The following is a 13,925-nucleotide window of genomic DNA, read 5'->3' as shown; positions in this document are numbered from 1 at the left end:
CATTGGTGGAAAACGTCTAAAACATTAGAAGAATATAAGACAGTTAACTCCAGAGAATGCTTAACAGCCAGATTAAAAAGAAAACACTTTTAAGAGTGCTATTTATTAGGAATTACTACAAAACTTTCAAGGTTTATGCTCAATAGCCTCAGATTTTCTTGTAAAATATTTCATGTACTTCCTCATTACTGATCAAATGGGGATCAAATGGGAAAAATGATCAAGCCCACTATTTGCAACAACGTTGAAAAGTCTGTCTTTTTTTTTCTTTTTGTACTATTTCTAAGTTCTCTCGCATTTGTTTGGTCTTTCCTTGGATGTTTTTCTCAGAGATTCTAAAGGTAATCTGATTTCCATCCTCCAGGAACAAGAGTTTATTTTTATAGAATTAGATTTTCTTTGTCTTTTTTTCTTTTAAAACTGTTTTCACATCATAATTTTGTTAACAAGTATAAGTTTTAAGAAATTCGGAAAGCTCAAATATTAATTTCTTGTCATATTGAAAAGAAAAAAAATAGTCTCTTTTACAGATATCCTGATGAACTATATGCATTCTGTTTTTGCTTCTTTTGAGGCAAAAAAAAAAAAATCCCATAGTAAAATGCCTGTCAGATGTTGGGGAGGGAATAACAAGGTAACAAGAGTTTATCTCCTTGAGGCCTTTGTCTTTGACAGTAGAAAAAGATTTTTTTTTTTTTTTTAGCTGTGCCCTGTTTGTGCCATTATGAAATTACTCCATTTCACTGGTTTAAATTGACTCGGCAGAGCTGGGAGAGAAAAACAAGTCATTAGAATCAGAACATAGAAAGTCTGACTTTCTTTAAACATATGTATATTTCCCTAGTTCAGGACAAACTTTGACTTGTTACTGAGCGTCACAAATTAAAAATTCATTTTAGAATTGTTGATAATAAAAGTTCAGTATTGTGGTGCCTTTCAACTGAGAGCTCCCAAAGCTAGGATAGGGCATTGAGTATCTGATACTTAAATATCAGCTTTACAGGAGAAAAATAGCTTTTCTCTAAATTGTTTGAATAATTGATAAATCAGTACAGAATCACAGATAATCAAGAATTGACTGAACTAGAGAACCCGAGATTCCATCTTACCCGTTCCTTTCTTAGGTGCAGAGAGATGAAAAACTGGCTCTGAAAGATCTTTGAGAACGAGTCCTCAATCCAGCTTGTTGTTTGAATCAATTATTCAATAACACTCAAAGCCAGAAAATGTCTGAATCCAATGCCTTCTGCTGTTGCCTTATGAATCCAGTGCTTTTGGCCTTACACATGGCTTCGATTCCATTCTTCCGTGACTCTGTACTCTGTGTGGGAGCCTCACACACCCAAGGACAATAATTAAACCTCCCCAGAGCTTTCTCCAGCACTTGCATCCTCTCGGTGGCGATATTTGGCGGAATCTTCTCAAAATTCTCCATTTCAGGCCCCGATGGAGGGCAGTGCGTCTTGGTAAGGTCTTGACTAGCACTGATTCATATGGAGAAAGTGATTGCCTTTGTACATTCTAATATTTGAATTGTTTTGTAAACATTAGGGCCTCCCGTTACTAACTCACTGCTAGTTTATTACTCACTGTGAGCTTCTGATCATTTGATCCCTGCTCATATTTAGTCATTTACTTTCCAGCTTGTATTTTTTGCATTCTGAAACTCTGTATTAGTTTCTCTCTGCTTCTTCACTCAACAGGGTCACTCGGAAGGGGGATCATAGCCTTTGGTGTGTTGGAAAGTGCTATGATCTGAATGTTTGTGTCTCCCCCATGTTCACATGTTGGACTCCTAATGCCCAATGTGATGGTATTAGGAGGTGGGCCGTTTTGGGGGTGATTAGGTTGTGGAGGGCCCTCATGAAGAGGATAAGTGACCTTATAAAAGAGACGCCCTCACAGGGCTTTCTAGCCCCTTCTGTCAGAAGAGGACGCAGCAAAAAGTGTGCAACTCAGAAGAAAGCTCTCACTCGACGATACTGACACTTTGACTTTGGACCTCCAGCCTCCAGAACTGTAAGAAGTAAAATTTTGTTGTTTCTAAGCGACCCAACCTGCGGTATTTTGTTATACCAATCCAATGGGCTAAGACAGAAGGAATTGATGGGTTGGCAGAATTTTCATAATTTTGCTGTGTAATCTTTCTGTTATTCACAAACACAATATAGGAATTAAAAGGGCTGGAAGAGTGCCAGAAACCACTGAAGACGTTGAAGGTGGTGAGGAGGAAGCCGTACCATTGCAGCAGCAATGAAGGCCAGCCTGTCCGCGGGGAGTCTGCAAGCGTGAGCAAAAGTGGAGGTTCTCTTGGTGATGGAAGAACTTGGGTTTCTGAATGCTTATGGTAGACAGATTTAAGGCAGATTAGCTAACTGGGGGGTTCACTGGTTCCCTTGCCCCTTATATTGTCAGAAACTTTCTAAATTTATAATTTCTGTGATTACGAATTCAGTTCTAACTTAAGGCCCAGATGTAGGACTGTGTAGAATATATTCACCAAGAAAGTCCACTTGCAATATTGAGACTAAATGATATTTATGGTATTTCTTTAATTTATCTGGAAAAACTACATGCTACCTCTTAAATATAAATGCTCTGTTAATCTGAGAAGTAGAAGTTTTTGAAAATTTGCAAAAAATATTTTGTGTGAGGTTGTAAGTAATAGTTATGTAACACTGAGGTATTTTCATAAACTGGTCCCTTCATAACCAAAGACTGAGTGTGCTGCCTGACATATGTGGAGATGATACTGTTGGGATAAAGATAGTCTAGAGTTTAGGCTTTCAGGTAATGGATTTATCCTGATCTACTCACGTTCTCTTATTTGGGAGAGTGTATTTATACCCAAAAAACCTAACGCATGGGAATGAAATTTAGAAGTATATAGGGTCTTTTGCACTTAAAATTGTATTAGAAGACTTTTGATTTACATCTCATTTATGAGGATCCCTGGGTTTATCACCTGACTGGGCACATTAAAAAAAAGTATACACACACACACACACACACACACACACATACACACCACATTTACAAATCTATAAATGTCATATATTTTGGTAGCAGCAGGTGGTCTGATGTATGGCACAGTAGCAAATGTTGAAAGGCCATGCCATGCTTTTGTGTGTGATGGCCCAGAGCAAGATGACCCAGTTTTGATTTTCACCACGGTTGTCAAAACTGTGTGATGAGTGAATTTGTACTGAGCTTTTTCCATCTTTCTTTTCTGACTCCCTTCGCTTCATCAGCTGAAACTTGTGGTCCTCAGTGCTTAGTATTCTCAAGCTGTTTATTGGTTGCTTAGAATCTTCTACTGTGGCATTACCACTTGGCCTGTCCTTCTTCCCAGAACCCTGTGTGCCACTCTTTACCTTTGCCCCATCCCAATGCATCTTCCCTATGTGTTTCATTTTCAGTATTGTTGGGGAGAATGATTTCGGTATTGATGGGGAGAATGAATGTGATTCAAAAAAAAAATGTGAGCCATCAAATTCTTTACTTACAGTGATTACTGTTATAGGAGTTTAGATTATCTTGCAGGATTGGAGGGGGAGATATTTGGGGACTAGAGAGTGATTTGGATTTGTGTATGTCATGCCTATAAATCCAAATACTTCCTTAATCTGGCTAACTCAGAAGAATGGCTAGGAGTAAAGCAGGAAGGACAGTAGATTTCCTGGAGCTCATGATGCTCCCTCCTCAAATGGTGCTTTTCAAAAACATTTTAAATGCAGTATCACTGACATGGTGATTTTTAACAGTGTAGTTAAAAGACTTTAGAGAAAGCAAAGTAATAAAGAAGGAAGTAACCAGGCTTCAGAGGGTCAATGTTCTTACTTTGTGAGTTTCACCCCACCTGGCCTCACCTTGATGCTGGCTCCACCTGGCGTTAGGACCTGAGATTGACTCCGGACTCTGTCCATCCAACTGATTACGAGTCTGAGTCTGAGTTGTTTGGGGGAAGCCTCTTGTAGCTTCTAGAACATTCACTTCTGGCATTTGTCAGCTCTAGGGGAAAATTTATTGCCTAGGAAAAGCTAACTTTTAATACACATGTATTGGCCGAATTTGATCTCTATTGACAGAAGAGAGACATTTTTAGGCATCATGTTGCTGAGGAATTATTTATTTTGAAAGGAAGTCAGGGTCTTTGGATAATTCTGGATCTGGAGACTTATTTAGCACATTTTTTTTTTAAATTAATGTTTATTTTTAAGACATGGAGAGACAGAGTGTGAGTGGGAAAGGGGCAGAGAGAGAGAGAGAGAGAGAGAGATACAGAATCTGAAGCAGGCTCCAGGCTCTGAGCTGTCAGCACAGAGCCCAATGCGGGGCTCGAATCCACCAGCTGTGAGATCATGACCTGAGCCAAAGTCAGACGCTTAACCAACTGAGCCACCCAAGCACCCCTATTTAACACATTTTAATTGAGGACCTCAATTTTAGTTAATGTCCTAAAGATAGAGCTGAACCAAAGACGCATGGACATTTAAGGAGCTCACACACTAGTGTCACAAAAGCCTTTTGTAGAATTTAAATCACTATACAAATTAGTTATTGGTTGTAATTTACTATAAATACTTATTCAATAAACATTGAGCAAGTATCTGCTATATTCTAAGCCCCGTGCTTGGTGCTAGGAATACTGGAGAATATAAGGTGCATAAAATATAGTCTCTATCCTTGAGGAATTTATAGCTTGAGACAGAGTTATTGAAACAAATAGCCAAAATGTCAGGAATTACATAATGTCAAGAATGAAACGCCATAAGAGAGGCAGGTACAAAGCACTTCAGGTCCATAAGAATGGTACTTAGTGCTAACTACCTGTGAAGGTCTCGGCAGGCCTCTCCTGAGAAGATGGTATTTGATTTGGATTTGAAGGATGAGAGGAAATCTGTAAAATGGAAGACAATGTGGATAGACCGTACTTGTAGAAAATTTAGGGTGAAGAAATCCAAGGTAGAGGGTAATAGGTTCTTGTTACTAATTCTGATGAGTATGTGTGTGCTTGTGTGTGGGTGGTGGTGGGAGGTTTCCCCACACAATAAGAGTTCTTGGACACCAGCTAGGTATCCTACAATTCAACTCACTCCTAACCCTACCTATCTAGAGACAGCATCAGATCCCACAGGTGAAGAGTTCAGTCCTACAGGACTGCCCCCTCCTCCCCACCACCACTTCAGATGCAGGTATCAAGTTCAGGTTGTCACTTGTGCTTTTGACCTACCAACCAGCTACAGATTGGAGGTTCCCACAACCCCCTCCTGGGCTATGATATATTTGCTACAGTGGTTCACAGAACTCAGGAAGCCCATTTACTCACCAGATTGCTGGTTTATTATGAAACCATAATTTCTGTTATGGTTTCCATAACAGAAGGAAGAAAGGAAGGAAGGAAGGAAGGAAGGAAGGAAGGAAGGAAGGAAGGAATGCAGGGGCAAGGTGTGGGGAAAGAACGTGGAGCTTCCAAACCCTCTTCCATTTCACAACTCTCCCAGCACCTGCATTGGCCATTGGTGATCCATCTCAATCTCTAGTCCCTTTCTCCTCCCTGGGGGCCAGGGGAGGACGATGGAAAGCTCCAACCCTCTTATCAAATGCTTGGTTCTTTTGACAACCCCCAGTTTTAGGTGAGGTCCAAAAGTTACATCTTTAACATAACAAAGGACACTTTTGTTGTTTTCTTCACTTGGAAATTCTGGGTGTGAGGAGCTCTGTGCCAGAAAGGGCAACGAAGACCAAATATATATTTCTTACTATAAATTCCAATATCAAGGGGGAAATTTCCAAGGTCTGAAATGTTGTGAATTTGTTCATGTACAAGGGCATATGAGATTAACTTTGCACATGAGACACAGCTAACTAACTACATGACTTTTCTCTAGTTAACACAATGGGTTCATTCTCTTCCTTCATATTTGGGCTAATTCTGGTCATAACACCTTGGCCTTCATGGGTAGATTGTTTATTCTGTTTATTGGAATTTCAACAATATCTTTGCATTTGCATAAAATGTCTCTTTTAAAATGTATTAACAGATCAAATGTAGTATGGCAATAATGTGTATTAAATAATGTATAATAAAATGAACAAAATAGAAAATATTTATGTTAATATAATCTGAAATTATCTCTGTAGAAGATAGATATTATCACATAGTCAAGTTTTCAAAATGCCCAAGATGTATGAGTACTCATATGCCCTTCAGTATTGTCGTTTTATCTCTGTATTATCTTTTTAAAAACCAGTTTCTGAAACCCTCAGCTAAATTCTTTTTCTATGCTGTTGTTCCTTGGAGGTCTGGATGTAGAAGTCCAAGGGCACATTTGACTCAGAGAATTGGACAGAAATCCCATGCACTGGCACATTGACGCACCACCCTGTTGAAAGTATGTTGAATCGGCAAATGTGAATTCGAGTTGTAGCAGAGAAATGTCTGCAGAGATTTGCAATCTATTTTGATGGCCCTGAATGTCACATTTCCTTCCCTTCAGAAAAAAATGATCCTGTCATTCAACACCTGTAAAATTCAGGTCTTTTAACATGCTATGATCTTATGACTTGTACCTGGCACGGTGGCAGTTTTCTATTTCTTTTCTTAAGCTACAGTCTCTACCCCTCATTTCTTCAAACTTACAACCTATGGATCTCTGTCATTGATATTCTCTCCTCATAACCCTCTTCTTCTTTATTCTGATCCTATCATTCCAGGACTCCTTTACTTACAGTTTGCCCCATAAAATACCCTAATTTCTCTTCATCCATATTTTTCCATTCATTTCCCTTTCTTTCTCATGGTTTTATAGACCCTGAACTCCTCTGCTTTCTCATCATTCACTAATTAGCATGTCTCCATGGTAACAGACAGTTGCAGAGCGGGAATCATTCTCTGTACCAGCTACTGCTGAGTAACCTCTGGGCCTAGCAAGGAGGGGCCTTGACCTGATTAAGATAGGAAGACTTTTCACTTCTTGGCAGGAGAGGATCCATACATTTCAGAGAAGGCCCTGTTTCCTAGGGGAAGGAATAAGTCAATTTGGTTGAAAAGGAGTGTATACTTGGACTGAGGCATGCAAAATCAAAGTATGAAATAAACTAAGAAAATACTAAAGAAGATGTAGGAAAAATATCTAACGCTGATGCTCTGCTCCTGGTGTGTAAGGATTAGCAGTACTTTGATCTGGAAGATGCTATGAAGCAAATGGTAGCAAATACTTGGTAGCATTTACCTTCTAATTTTACATGTGGAATTCAGTAAGTGTGTGCCATGGGGGTGAGTCAAAGTAGAGAAAAACCCTACTTCCAGTCTTATGAGGTTTATTTATCATTATTTAGAATTTTATGTTCACTCTTTTAAGCTATCAACCCATAATCATATACTTACTAAGCAACTAGAATGGTACTAATTATTAAGGAAGTTTACTGTTGCATTTTTAAATAACTTACATGGCATTGTATAGTGCATATAAGAACACTTTTCCTGTATATTTTCCTATGATTTAGAGGCTAGGAAAGATATTATTACTTATAATTTATTGAGCACCTATTATGTTTTTGACACTGAACTATGTGGTTTGCGTGTATTGTCTCTGAACTTTGTGACAGGTTTTCAAGATAAGAAACTATTATTTCAAGTTTGTATATGAAGAAATTGAGACTCACAGAGGTTAATTATGTCCCCAAGGTCAAAAGCTAGACAGAGCCTGGCATGGGACTCCTGGATACCTGAAACCAAGTCTGTGTGCAGATATACATTACCTGTACCTTCCTATACGAAGGCGTTTTATTAGTAGAACGCTATACGGGCACAAAGTGTAGACTCCTATTTTCACAGGAAAACTTTCATCAGTAAGAAGGAGAGGCCGAAGTTTGAGGTCTCCTGTGTTGGAAGCTATAGTAGCTGAGAGGTTGAGGACCCGAAGCAGCAGATGATTTTACTGGTGTCAGGGCATGAAATGTTTTAGCAACATGTGGAAACTACAAGAGCAGGAATTTATCGCTTAAGAGCTTGCTGGTCGTGTTGCAAGCTTGTGTAAACTGGCTGTAAGCATTTTGTCCCCTGACCTATGAACCTGGGCCTGGCATTGTTATCCCAAGAACTCTGCTCTTAATGGCAAGTGGGGATGAGAACTGGAAGAGTGCTAACTAAGCCATCACGCTCCTCTCTCCTCCGTGTCTCTGATAGAAGCATCCCTTTTCCAAATTTGGATGAGAGGTTACCAGTTTGTGTATTGCATTCTGGCGAGTGAAGGTCAACTTATGTCTCAAATTTGATTGGAACTGGGGAAAACTATACCCTTCATTCAGCTTATGAACACAATGTCTGACATCTAAGGGGGAAAATGTATTTGTTGATTGTCTTCTGTATGCCAGTTACTGTGCAAAGTGCTTTTGTATGCAGTTGGTGGTGGCCGTTGAGGGTGCATCTCTCTGATCGCCTTTCCCAGGGAGTGTAACTGTCTGGCCCCAGCTGCTGTGGTCTGAAATCTGTCACTAGTTTTGTATAGAGGCCGAGAGGGTCTGGTCACTAATTCCAATGTATGCGTGGGGGAGGGTTTCTCCACATCACCAAGCAATTCTTAGACACCAGCTGGGCATCCTACAATTCAACTAAATTCTGACGTGGAGATGGTGTCAGATCCCACAGGTTAAGGACTCTGTCCGGCAAGAGTGTCCCCACAGCTCCCACTATAGACACTAGTCATAAGCCCAGGTTGTTACCTGCACTTCTGACCAATGGGCTATAATCCGAGGTTCCAATGACTGCCTCTTTGGGTTTGATTAATTTGTTAGAGGGGCTCACAGAACTCAGAGAAACATTTTACTTACTAGGTCATTGGTTTATTATAAACGGAAATAACTCAGGAGCAGACAGATGGAAGAAATGCAGGGCTACATATGGTTGAAGGACACTTGGTGAAGGACACTCTCCCCAAGTCTCCAAGTGTTTATCAACCCAGGAGCTGTCTGAACCCTGTCCTTTTGGGGTTTTAATGGAGTTTCATTTCATAGGCATAATTGATGAGATCATTGGCCATCGGTGATTGATCTCAATCTCCAGTCACCTTCTCTTCCCTGGGGGGTGTGGGACTGAAAGTTCCAAACTTCTAATCATGGGGTTGGTTGGGACCCTGCCCCCAACCTTAGGTGACCCAGGGACATTCCAAAAACCTCTCCATTAACGTAACAAAAGACACCTTTACGGAATCCCTTAGGAAATTCCAAGGGTTTTAGGAGTTTTGTGCCAGAAACAGGGACAAAGAGCAAATATATATTTCTTTTTATAAATTACAGTATCACAAGGCCACTCTTCTCAAGGGCTGTCCCTAGCCAACAACTAGGCATGGAAGGGCGGCCAAGGCAGCTCTGTTGCTGGGAGATAGTGAGTTCTCCCCATCGGCTTTGCTGCACTTTCTTAGAACTACCATCAAAACTCTTCCACTCACCTGTCCTTTCCACCCTCTCCTTGACAGGGGCCGAACTGCCGTTGGGTCTGACGCTTCTCCCAGCCTCCACCAGTTCTCGCCTCACTTTACCTCACAGATGTGTCCCCTGATGAACTTCCCTGACGCCTGCTTCTCGGAGGACCTGTATCGACACGTTGTCTAATTCAGTCTCCCCAAACTTAGGAGCTATTGATGACTATAAGAAATTGAGCCTCGGGGATTTTGAAGTACGCATTCAGGTCACCCTGCCAGTGAGTGGCAGTCTTCCAACCCATCTCCGTCTCTTGACTCGTCTCATTGTGCCACACTGTCTAGGACACCTTACTGTACATGTATGTTTCTTCTTTATGTGCTACTTTGCCGGTTGACAAGTTCTATGGTAGAAAAAGGAGTAGGTAAAGATTAGCCTACAGCTCTCTGCCAAAAGGGAAAACAAAAAAACAAAAAAAAAAAAAGATCTGGAAGGCAAGTTGTTAATATAAAACGTTCACCCTTTTTCTAGAGGAACTTACAATTTAAGCTTCTCTGTACGTGTCACTGACAGGGAGCTGTCTGGCTACATGAATATGTTGTTTTTCTTTTTTTTTTCTCCCTACACCCCTTTTTAGGTAATTCAGAGCTGCAAGTGCTGAATCTATTTTTCAGAGATAACATGCGAATTTGTGACATTCCCTGTGGAGTTTGAGGTCTAGGAACCTAGGAAGAGATCACAACGAAACACAAGCATTGCTTCCAAGTGCTAGAGTGATTATTGTCTGGAAGTCTTAGCGTTATTTAAAAGGCAGCTTCTTCTCATTTGGATCAGGCAACGGTGTGTTTTCTGAAGGCGAGAAGGCCTTTCTATAAAAGCCAGTACAGAGTGGGGCTGCAGGCTGCTTGTGTTGCAGCAGAGGCCAACGGCAAAAGCCACAGTAGCCGCTTCAGGGAAGCACCAGCAAGTGGAACCGATGCCTAATGAATGGAGGGCCCAGTGGGGAAGTGAAGAAAACAAAGGGAGACTTTTTTTCCCCCTCATTTCCCCCACCCCCACCCACCACTTTTTTATTCCAGGAAAGAAAAGTACAGTTTACTGCGATTCATTCCCACACCTGGTGAAGGTTCAAGAGGACAGGGAGCCTGAGGACCTTCACCTGAATGGCTTCTTGAAAGATGCTGTGTTCAGATCTTTGGTGCCAGAAGAACACCGACTCGTCTCCCTCTTTGCTTCGCAGGGCCTCCTTTCATGTGATTTAGAAAATGTATTCTTCTCAGAGCTACGCCACCGGTCTTGTGGGTACTCCTGCTGCCCATCCGTTCTCTCTATTTCTCTGGTCGGGGTCCCAAGCAAGAGCAGGCACCTCGATCGCTGAGTCATTTCCTCAGATGAGTCTACCGCAGAATCTTAGCTCTTGGATGGAGGCCCCCACTGTTGGTCTTCTGCCTCAACATTCCTTTTAACTGAATGGTGTCCCGCTTGCCTCTCCAGTTCATCTCTCGTGGCTTCTTCACACCAAAACAAAAGTGCTTTCCGTTCTAGAAGCTTCCATTTTCCCTATGCCACATGCCTTTGCCCACGCTGTTTCTTCCACCAGTAGCGTCCTGTGCCCCTTGCTAACTCCCTTGCTCTCTGCCCATTTGGTGCATGTTTAATTCCAGGAAGACGGCGTTCAAGTGAAACCTCTGCGAAGCCTTCCATGACATCTCCAAACTCGATTAATTACTTCATTCTCTGCGTGTGTCAGTAATTTTGTTTAGCGGAAATTAATTTTGCCTCTCTGTGAAGATACAGATTCACATTCAGTAGATTTTCTGAGTGACTACTAAGTGCCTGGCACTGGAATGATCACTTTCACATACAGCACTTTTTGAATTTCTTTTTGGTGAAGAGACCAGAGAACATGAGCCTTTTGGATTGAGATGCACTAGTATGGTATTGTGAAATTACTCTTGACTCTTCAGAAGAAGGAATGGGTATACATATGAGGGGCATTTTTAGTCACTTCTAGTTTGATAAAAAAAACAACACAACAAAATCTTTGTTGTTTGTTGTTCGAGGTCTCTGACTTCCCCAGAAGTTTTGGGGAAAATCGTGAACCCCGCTTCCAGTGACCCTCTGCCACACGAGGACACAAATTAATGATCTCTGTAGGTCTCTTTGGAAGGTGCATTATGTTATCACACTTGCCGTGAGCTCTGGGGGCCTCCAGACTCCCTGAGTGGCAGCAGGCATAGGCCCTGCCCCGTCCCACTCTGCATGGCCACCTGAGCCATGAGGAACCCAATCTCAGTCACTCCTTCTTGTAAGGTTGTAAGTAACAGCCAGCATATCTGCAGAATGCAACAAGTACCACTGTTTAATGTGCATAGGATTTTTGACATGCTAATTACATCCTGCTCCAAGCCGTGAGGCGTAGGTGATCGGCTCCGTGAAACAATCAACAGTCAGAAAAATAGCTTTTATTTTTCACTGAGATGACTGTGAAGAAACATTTTTTGCTGTTGATAACTCTGCTTTTAGTTGGAAACACAGAGCACAGGCTGGTAAACTATAGCCTATGAGTGAGCCCGTTCTGTTGTTTCATTTCACACGTAAATGTTTATTGGAACACAGCCAGGCCACGTGCTTACATATTGCCCGTGACTGCTTTCACATTATAAACATAGAGTTGAGTGGTTGCAGAGAGGTTGGATAACCCACAGAGACTAAACTACTCACTGCTTCGTCCTTTGCAGAAAAAGTGTGCCGATCCCTGACACGGCAATGCAGAGTTCTTCCAGAAACCATCAAGGCAGACTCTCCAACAGCAAGTCCTTAACCAAAAGCCTGATTGCAAGAATATTTTTCTCTCAGATCTTAGTATCAAGAAAGTTGGGCTTGCTCTTGAGCCACTGGCGAGTTTGTAATCTTCTGGGCTCTCTGAGTCCTGGAATGGACAGTGTCTTTCTTTCAGTTTTGGCTATAAGCACTTCCTGAACCAAAATTGCCCACCTTCTCTGTAGGTGGTATCAATCTCTACTCACTTTCAGCTTGACCTCTCTTAAATCCTCTTGGCTCTGATTACCTGTTAATTTTCACCCGATAGTCTCTATGGACATAGTTGGTGGCAAAAGATTAGGTCTAAATAAATATGTAAGTATGTACATAAATACGAGGTACTTTTTGCACATCCATAGTCTGTTGTCTAGAATGAGCTGCTGATCTATTTCTACTTCCTGGATCAAAAACTCTGAGGATACTGGCCATGTCACAGGGTGCTTTGCACATAGAACATACCCAATAAATGTGTGGATTTTTTGTTGGCTCATTTTTGGTTGTTTTGTTTATTTCAAAGCAAGCTAGTTTAGAAAACGTTTCAAAGATCAGCGTGTTTTCAACTTAAATTAATTGGCTGCTGTTGGTATAAATAATAGTCTCTGCAAGATGCTAATGTTGATTCTTTGGTTGAAAAGTTGACTTATTTTCATGCTTTTATTAATAAAAAAAGACAGTAATTGTTACTATTTATTAAATGGCTAGCATCATTTACTATTGATGTAATTGTTACTATTTAGTAACAATGTACAAAAGGTAACAATAGTAACAATGTTACTATAGTAACAATAGTACAATAGTAATTGTTACTATTTATTAAATACTATTTACTAATTTACTATTTAGTAACAATGTACAATTAGTACTATTTACTAATTTACTATTTAGTAACAATGTACAATAGTAACAATAGTAACAATGTTACTATAGTAACAATAGTACAATAGTAATTGTTACTATTTATTAAATGGCTGATGCATCAATGTACATTGTTGAACTTATCTCTCCTAGCAGTGTGCAGTAGTCCTCGATGTTCCCACTCGATCAGATTGTGAAATAAGACTCAGACACCACTTGTTGCTTGGAGGGAATGTACGGGGCTCTGACCACTGAGGCCTGCAGGAGTCTGGCAGGTGATGTCGGTATACGAAGTGGGTGCGTGTACACTGTGGAGTGGTGGGGACCTGTGAGCACGTGTTTGGCCGAAGTGGCAGCTGACTCTCAGCCCCAGCTCACTGGGGGCTCAAATATCAGCTCACTGTTGCACGCGTTTCCAGTTGTTCAGAAACCAGAAATCCAGATTTTCAATGAGATGTTTTCATTTTAAAAGCATTGTTCAGGCATAATGAAACTTGCTGTGGATCAGGTCTGGCACCTGCACCACATGTCTTCAGACTCTTGGTGAAGACCACGGGGGTTGGGGCAAACTTCTCACCTGTGAATCTGGATTCTGGACATTCTGATTGGCAACGTAACCTCCCTAAGCCTCAGTTTCCATCAAATGATGCTAACAATAGTACTGATTTATACCTAACAAGTCCAGGGAACTTAAATGCAAGTGTCAGACACACTGCAACAATCAGAATGTTGATTCCAGTTGTATTTTGACTTCCTGATAGATTTTGGTGAAGTGTTTAGCCCATGCCTGTCATGTTGAATGTAACTGTGAAATGGTTATATAC

At 41.0% G+C, this 13,925-nt stretch overlaps 1 long non-coding RNA gene across 3 annotated transcripts in view; it reads left to right on the top strand.

Annotated features, from left to right (window-relative positions):
• LOC123599001 overlaps nucleotides 1–12,578 on the top strand; it is a 31,752-nt gene extending 19,174 nt beyond the window's left edge. For 2 of the 3 annotated variants that reach the window (XR_006712925.1, XR_006712923.1), the window contains one exon: nucleotides 1,704–2,716. This is a non-coding gene — a long non-coding RNA (uncharacterized LOC123599001). Of the gene's footprint in view, nucleotides 1–1,703; nucleotides 2,717–9,479 lie in introns of those variants that run through there. The other variant, XR_006712924.1, reaches the window with a different exon arrangement.
• The last annotated feature ends 1,347 nt before the right edge of the window (nucleotides 12,579–13,925 follow it).

This window comes from Leopardus geoffroyi, chromosome A1, assembly GCF_018350155.1.
Source record: "Leopardus geoffroyi isolate Oge1 chromosome A1, O.geoffroyi_Oge1_pat1.0, whole genome shotgun sequence".
NCBI lineage: Eukaryota > Metazoa > Chordata > Mammalia > Carnivora > Felidae > Leopardus > Leopardus geoffroyi.
Note: the sequence above shows the minus strand (reverse complement) of the source record. Positions and strands in the feature narration are given on the sequence as shown.